Below are 5822 nucleotides of genomic sequence, written 5' to 3' on the forward strand. Positions count from 1 at the left end.
AGGGCCTGTACCAACACCTGGGGTCCCCTGCTTAACCCTGCTGGCTTTGCAACTAAGCTGAATCTTAGGATCTAGAAATGTGGAAGCTCTTTAGCTAGAAAATTGGAGGGCATCTTTGCAAGCACGACCCCAAACCCAAATCACTCCTACTGTGGGAACTCTGCTAACCGGAGACACAGTCTCAATCACTGCCTCCACCTTCAAAGCCTACACCCGAGGGAGGGATTTCTTTTCTATTATCTCCTTTTAGCTAGAAAAGTGACAAGAGTGAGCTGGATGGGATCTAATCCACAAGGGCTGATCTTCAGCGGCCCTGCTTATGCAGAGGATTTGGAGCTGGAAAGCTCGGTTGGTGGCGGTGGCAAAGGAAGAGGGAGTGTGCCTCACAGAGGACCTGCAGCAAGGGGAACGCGACCTTCTCCACATCCGTGGGAGTGACCTTCAGTGCATGGGAGATGGTATGCTCTCGGGAGGGCTGAATCACCTGGGGGTGGCCAAGGCCAGAGGGCCAGCACAGTGGCAGCAGTGATCTCCTGGCCATCCATTTGTGCTCTGTCCATGTGTTTCAGAGCCTTCTCAGCCTCATCTGGATTCTCAAATTCCACATGTGTGTAATCTTTAGAGAGATGAGGGTGCATCCTTTCCACAGGAATGTCAATCATTTTAATTTTCCCATAGGTGGAGAATATCTCCATGATGTGGTCCTGGACACATTCCTGGTGAGCCTCCTAATGTGTACTTTGGTGGGTTTTGGGAAAGACTCTGCTTTTTCCTTTCCTTTTCATCTCTTTTGAGTGATTTGGACTTGGAGCTGCAATGTCGCCTGTTCTCATGTCTGTGCAGTAACGTACATGGAGAGGCAGAGAAGCTGCTGAAGCTGGAGCTGCAGAATGTGCTGGAACTCCCTAAGTGGCTCCAAGCTGAAGACAAACTGGAGCCAGTGCTGGGCTGGAGACCGAACTGAAAGTAGAGTTGCACTGAGACCTGGTGCTACTGCTCCCACTGGAACCACTGCACCTCTCCCGAGTCTTACTCCTGCCACAGTCTTTCTTCCTCTACCCCTTGGTGTACACTCTATCTTTAGAGTGATCCTTGGACATCTCATCAGAGCGTTCTTCGCATTTGATCGGAGAAAGTGCTCTAGCACTGGACTTCTCAAAATTGTTTTCTTTAACTCTTACCAAGCTCTTCTCTTTCACTTCTGATAAATCCATTCTCCCTTTTGAGGTGTTTAAAGCAGCAATGGTGACCTCACTTATCTGAACTCTCATTTCTAACTTGAGTCTGAAAAATGATCCCTAACTGATTGCAATTTACACCAAAGTGCAGCATCTTCCCACCACCAGGACCTTCTCCTGCTCCCCTCAGCCTCCACATGTGTCTTTTTGATGATTTTCTCAGGATATACACCCAGTAGTGAGACTGTGGGATCCTATGGCAGATTTATTCCTAGTTTTCTGAGGAATCTCTATACTGTTCTCCATAATGGCTGTATCAATTTACATCCCCAACAAAAGTTCAGGAGGATTCTCTTTTGTCCACATCCTTCCAGCATTTATTGTTCACATATTTTTTTTTGATAATGGCTCTTCTGGCTGCTGTGAGGTCGTATCTCATTGTACTTTTGATTTGTATATCTTTAATAATAAGCACTGTTGAGCATCTTTTCGTGTGTTTATCAGCCATCTTTATATCTTCTTTGGTGAAATGTCTGTTTTGGTCTTCTGCTAATTTTTTTGATTTTTTTTTTCCCTAATATTGAGCTGCCTGAGCCACTTTATATTTTGGAGATTAATCCATTGTCAGTTGGTTCGTTTGCACTTATTTACCCATTCTGAGGATTGTATTTTCATCTTGTTTATAGTTTTCTCTCCTGGGTGAAAGCTTTTAGATGCGATTAGATCCCATTTATAAATTTCTTTAGTTTTTAATTCTGTTACTCTAGGAGGTGGATCAAAGAGGATTTTTTTGTAATTTATGTAAAAGAGTGTTCTGCCTAAGTTTTCCTCTAAGAGTTTTATAGTTTCTGGCCTTACATTTACATCTTTAATCCATTTTGAGTTTATGTTTTGTGTATGGTGTTAGAAAGTATTCTAATTTTGTTCTTTTACATGTAACTGTCCAGTTTTCCCAGCATTATTTGTTGAAGAGGTTGTCTTTTATCCACTGTATATTCTTTCTTCGTTTGTCAAAGATAAGATGCCCATAGGTACATGAGTTTATGTCTGGACTTTCTATCTTGTATCATTGGTCCATATTGTTGTTTTGATGCCAGAACAATACTGCCTTGATTACTGTAGTTTTGTGATAGAGTCCAAAGTCAGGAAGATTGATTCCTCCACCTCTGTTTTTCTTTCTTAAGAGTCCTTTGACTATTCAGTCTTTTTTGTTTCCATACAAACTGTAATTTTTTTCCCCTAGTTTTATGAAAAATGCCATTGGTAATTTGAAAGGGATTGCATTGAATCTCTAGATTTCTTTGGGTAGTATACTCATTTTCACAAAACTGATTTTTCTAATCTAGTAACATGGAAAATCTCTCCATCTGTTTATGTCATCTTTGATTTTTCTCATCAGTGTCTTGTAGTTTCCTGAGTACAGATCTTTTACTTCCTTAGGTAGGTTTATTCCTAGGTATTTTATTATTTTTGTTGCAATGGTGAGATTGTTTCCTTAATTTCTCTTTCTGATCTTTTGTTGTTAGTGTTGCTGCTGCTGAGTCACTTCAGTCGTGTCCAACTCTGTGTGACCCTACAGACGGCAGCCCACCAGGCCCCCCGTCCCTGAGATTCTCCAGGCAAGAATACTGGAATGGGTTGCCATTTCCTTCTCCAATGCATGAAAGTGAAAAGTAAAGTGAAGTTGCTCAGTCATGTCCGACTCTTAGCGACCCCGTGGACTGCAGCCCACCAGGCTCCTCCGTCCACGGGATTTTCCAGGCAAGAGTACTGGAGTGCGGTGCCATTGCCTTCTCCATGTTGTTAGTGTATAGGGATGTAAAAGATTGCTGTGTTTTATTTTTTTATCCTGCTACTTCACTAAATTCATTGATTAATGTGCTTAGTCATTCAGTCATGTCTGACTTTTTGTGACCTATGCACTGTAGCCCACCAGCTCCTCTGTTCATGGGGATTCTCCATGCAAGAATACTAGAGTAGTTTGCCATGCCCTCCTCCAAGGGATCTTCCCAACCCAGGGATCAAACCCAAGTCTTTCACATTGCAGGCAGATTCTTTGTCATCTGAGCCACAAGGAAAGCCCATGAATGCTGGACTGGGTAGCCTATCCATTCTTCAAGGGATCTTCCTGACCCAGGAATCAAACCTGGGCCTCCTACATTTTAGGCAAATTCTTTACCAGCTGAGCTCCCAGAAAGCCCTAAATTCATTGATTAGCTCTAGTAATTTTCTGGTGACATCTTTAAGGTTTTCTATGTATATGATCATGTCATTGGCAGACAGTGAGACTTATTTCTTTTCCGATCTAGATTCTGTTTATTTCTTTTCCTTCTCTGGTGACTGTGCCTAGGACTTCCAAAAGTATATACTGAATAATAGTCATGAGAGTGGGCACCTTTGTCTTGCTCCTAATTTTACAGAGAAATATTTTCAGTTTTTCACCATTGAAAATTTTTTGCTGTGGGTCTATTGTATATGGTCATTATTATGCTGAAGTGAGTTCCTTCTATATGCATTTTCTGGAGAGTGTCTATCATAAATGTGTGTTGAATTTTGTTGAAAGCTCTCTCTGCATCTATTGAGATGATCATATGGTTTTTCTTTCTCAATTTGTTAATATGGGGTATAACATTGGTTAATTTGCATATACTGAGGAATCCTTGCATCCCTGGGATAAACCCAACTCAATCATGATATATGATCCTTTTAATGTATTGTTGGGTTCTGTTTGCTAGAATTTGCTGAGGATTTTTGAATCTATGTTCATCACTGATATTGGCCTATAATTTTCTTTTTTTGCATGACATCTTTGTCAGGTTGTGGTGTCAGGTGACAGTGGCCTCATAGAATGAGCCTGGTGATTCCCTCCCTCTGCAATTTTTTGGAAAGAGTTTGAGCAATATAGATGTTAGCTTCTCTCTAATTGTTTACTAGAATTTACCTGTGAAGCCATCTGGCCCTGAACTTTTGCTTGTTGAAAATTCTTAATCACAGTATTGATTTCACTGCTTGTGATTGGTCTGTTCATATTTTCTAGAACCTTCTGGTTCTGTCTTGGAAAGCTGTACTTTTCTAAGAACTTTTTTCATTTCTTCTAAGTTGTCCATTTTATTGGCATATAGTTGTCCATAGTAGTCTCTTTGTATTTCTGTGCTGTCTGTTGCAATTTTTCCATTTTAATTTCTAATTTTATTGATTCAAGTTTTCTTACTTTTTTCCTTGGTGTGGCTGGCTGCTGAATTATAACTTGTTTATCTTCTCAAAGAACCAGCTTTTAGTTTTATTAATATTTTTGTGGTTTCTTTCATTTATTTCTCCTTTGATCTTTATGATTTCTTTGCTACCACCAACTTTAAGGATTTTTGTTCTTTGTTTCTAGTTGTTTTAGGTGTAAGTTGTGTCTGACTCTTTGCAACCCCATGGACTGCAGCATGCCAGGCTTTCCTGTCCATCACCAACTCCTGGAGCTTTCTCAACCTCATGTCCATTGAGTCAGTGATGCCATCCAACCATCTTGTCCTCTGTCATCCTCTTCTCCTTATGCCTTTGATCTTTCCAGCATCAGGGTATTTTCCAATGAGTCAGCTCTTTGCATCAGGTGGCCAAAGTATTGGAGATTCAGCTTCAGCATCAGTCCTTCCAATGAATATTTAAGACTGGTTTCCTTTAGGATTTACTGGTATGATCTCCTTGCAGTCCTAGGGACTCTCAAGTGTCTTCTCAAGCATGACATTTCAAAAACATCAATTCTTGGGTGCTCAGCCTTCTTAATGCTACAACTCTCACATTCATACATGACTACTGTAAAAACCATAGTTTACTAGATAGCCCCTTGTTTTCTCTGCTTTTTAATACACTGTCTAGGTTTGCCATAGCTTTTCTTCCAATAACAAGCATCTTTTACTTTCATGGCTGCAATCATCATCTGCAGTGATTTTGGAGTTCAAGAAAATAAACTCTGTCACTGTTTCCATTGATTCCCCTTCTATTTGCCATGAAGTGATAGGGTTGGATGCCATGACCTTAGTTTTTGAATGTTGAGTTTTAAACCAGACTTTTAACTCTCTTCTTTCACCTTCATCAAGAGCTCCTTAGTTCCTTTAGGTGTAAGATTAGGTTGCTTATTTAATGTTTTCCTCCTTTCTTGATAGATACTTGAATTGCTTTAAATTTCCCATTGGCACTGTTTTGCTGTATTGCAAAGATTTGTGGCTATCATATTTTCATTGTCATTTGTTTCTAGGTGTTATTTTTTAATTTATTTTTATTTCCTCCCTTACCAGTTGGTTATTCAGAAGTATGTTGTTTAGCCTTCAAGTGCTTTTGCTTTTCACAGGTTTTTTTTTTTTTTTTAATGTGATTTTTATGTAATCTTACAGTGTTGTGGTCAGAAAAAAAAAAAAAAAGAATTCTTGATACAATTTAAATTCTCTTAAATTACCCAAAGCCTGATTTGTGACCTAAGATGTGATGTGTACTGGAGAAAGTTCATGTGCATTTGAGAAAATAGTGTATTCTACTGTTTTTAGATGAAATGTCCTATAGATATCAATTATTTACAAAGGGTCCAATGTAGCATTTAAAGCTTATGTTTCCTTATTAATTTTCTGTCTTGATAATCTGTCCATTGGTATAAGTGAGCTA

General features: G+C 39.6%; 1 pseudogene; it reads right to left on the reverse strand.

Moving 5' to 3' along the window:
* Positions 1 to 383: 383 nt before the first annotated feature.
* LOC133233060 (RNA-binding protein with serine-rich domain 1-like) lies at positions 384 to 1214 on the reverse strand (annotated as a pseudogene).
* Positions 1215 to 5822: the final 4608 nt, after the last annotated feature.

Source organism: Bos javanicus, chromosome 19 (genome assembly GCF_032452875.1).
Source record: "Bos javanicus breed banteng chromosome 19, ARS-OSU_banteng_1.0, whole genome shotgun sequence".
NCBI lineage: Eukaryota > Metazoa > Chordata > Mammalia > Artiodactyla > Bovidae > Bos > Bos javanicus.